General features: G+C 44.8%; 1 protein-coding gene across 3 annotated transcripts in view; it reads right to left on the bottom strand.

Moving 5' to 3' along the window:
• raw (NDT-like domain-containing protein raw) overlaps window positions 1-2,500 on the bottom strand; it is a 93,478-nt gene that overhangs the window by 53,058 nt on the left and 37,920 nt on the right. The window contains exon 1 of one of the 3 annotated variants that reach the window (XM_043025803.2): window positions 343-363. The exons of 1 other annotated variant lie outside the window; for it this stretch is intronic. The gene's annotated coding sequence lies outside the window, so the exon portion shown is untranslated. Of the gene's footprint in view, window positions 302-342; window positions 364-2,500 lie in introns of those variants that run through there. One more of the 3 variants, XM_043025802.2, reaches the window with a different exon arrangement.

Genomic DNA, 2,500 nt, shown 5'->3' on the forward strand with positions numbered 1-2,500 from the left:
TCGGTTTACCTGCGCGACATTGTGTTGGTCCGAAAACGTCATCGTACTATCACGGCACACAGACAACTCGGTTTGGTGTCGGAAAGACCATAATCCTGCGTGGCGATGAGCGCGGCTCTGTGATAAGCAGATAGGTAAACATAGCCTCTTACCTCCCACGCACAGTACAAGCTACAGACAGAAGGGGAAGGAAAGAGAGAGAGAGGGAGGGAGAGGGAGGGAGGGAGGGAGGTAGAGAGAGAGAGAAAGAAGGGGTGGACGGGAGTCTCGCATCCCCTCCTCCGTTCCCCATGCACAACACTCCCCGCCCCTCGCAACGTGCGCGGCCACAAACAAACTCACAGCTTTACACTAACGCGATGGAATGCACACGCCATGCCACCTCGAACCGTGAGAGAAAAGGGAGAGCTACCGGGAGAAAATCTCCGAATTCCGATGGCAACTTCTACGTGTCTCACCACTAGCAAACAACAACAACAGCAACATTGGCAAAACGAAATCGCGGCTGCGAAACAGAGAAATATCCAATGACATCATCGTCAGCCAATGGCGCGTGTGGTGGCGTCACCGTGCACCAATCGCGGAGCACCTACGTCGTTTACAGCCAATCCCATCGGCCTGGAGTGGTTGGCACTAACTTCAACTCAATTTTGTTCTTAAACCCACACCCACCGCAGGAACAAAGACTTGTGTGGACACGCGAGGAACACTATCATTTACCCAGCCAAAACGACGGTCTACTTACTATTTACTTCCGCAGAGGAATCGTAAAAGAAAGAGAAAGATTGCGGAAAATAGGAACACTTCGACACCTGGCAAGAATTTTCACCTGAGAGTCTGACCTTGCTCACTTGATGAGTTAAAGGTCATTACAGTGTTGCACGCCGAGTTATCAACACGTATGCCGCGATTCCAATCCTCGCAACCATATCAAGGGAGGAAAGATGGCTATGCGGTATAGCATTTCAAAATACCGTACAACACCTGATACTAAAAATACCATATTGTTCATACAGCGATGACACACAAACACCATTCCCACACCTACATGAATCTTAAAACAACCATACGTTTCACCAAACAAACTAGATTCAGCCGCCATCATACCATCACAAAAAAGCTGCATGCAAAACAAAACTTTCTCACACTATCGCGCGCTAACCTACATCCAGTTAACGAGACGCCGTTTCAACAAGGTCACCACCACCACACCACCAGTAACGAACACTCCAGAATACGGGACACTTCGCAATGAATTAGTTTGCAAATATTGTTTGCCAATAAACGTAGGCTCAAAAAGAAAAGAAAATTGGCGAGCTCACACATGGCACCAAAGCAGGCCAAAGGCGATAAAAGTATCCGCGTCTCAGGATGACGTTCATAAAGCTGCTGGCAGAGAGGTTCTGGGTGTCCTTTTTCAGAGGCTGACGTGTTTGTGTCAGGGGGACAGATGCTAACAACCAAGCCAGGAGGGGTGGCTCGGATGCGAGGCGACCTGCGTGTCAGTCTACTTTACTTCCCATGGTGCCCGGGATGTATCGTAGGTGACTTGGCGGGGCAATGTTTACAATGGAAAGCCGGTGGCGGGTGGAGTGGCACGTGGCTGGACAGAGAAGAGCTTCAGGGTCGATAAAAAATTCTTGTAACATTGGAGGAAAAAAAAACAAAAAAACACGGGAAATTACAATGACGATGATTTACCTTTTAATTAAGCGCATGTCTATAAGCCACTATCTTTTCGCCGTTCATAGATAAATTTTTCAATCCCTGGTAAATGAAAAAGCAACGATATATTCAACGGTTTGGTGCAGCCAAATTTTGATATGAATATCAACTGTAATCAGCTAAACAGCCAACATTAAAAAGCTGAATTATCAAATCCTGATGTGCTATAGAATAAGTCTCTCAGATCTTTGAACATAATGATTTGTAACTACATAATTGTAATACATATACAGATTTGGTATGTATCGCCAAACTTTGTAACTCAACCAATCCTAAATAATTTTCAATTAAAGCGAACAAAGGGCTAAACTAAATTAATGAACATTCTCTCAAGTGAGTATCCTTATCAACGGCTACCAGAGACAGCTTGCAACAGGAAATCTGTGGACATACCCTTGCTAGGATCTCTAAAGAAAAAAAAATATTCTTCATGATTTCCTACTGGTTTGGAATCTGTAGCATGGGACAAAAATACCATATGCATGTGTTTATTTCATAACTTGGGTTGGGTTGGCGGCTGCTTTTACCCTTTCAAATATGCCCTATACGAGAATTACAGAAAAAGTAAGGACAACAATTAGGACAGTAAAAGAAAGAAAGAAAAAACAGACTTTACCTTAGCAGCTGAGAGAAAAGACATGGAAGATCTCGAATGACAAAGGACCAGGAAGGCAAAAATGTTGTCCCTATGAGCATAGTAACGGCATTATCAACGTCAACAACCTGGATTTCTAACGATGTTGATGCAACGCGCGAGACCACAAACAGAGAGAGA

The sequence above is a fragment of the Penaeus japonicus genome, unplaced genomic scaffold (assembly GCF_977035675.1).
Source record: "Penaeus japonicus unplaced genomic scaffold, GWHDUDI00000001_assembly GWHDUDI00000033, whole genome shotgun sequence".
Lineage (NCBI taxonomy): Eukaryota > Metazoa > Arthropoda > Malacostraca > Decapoda > Penaeidae > Penaeus > Penaeus japonicus.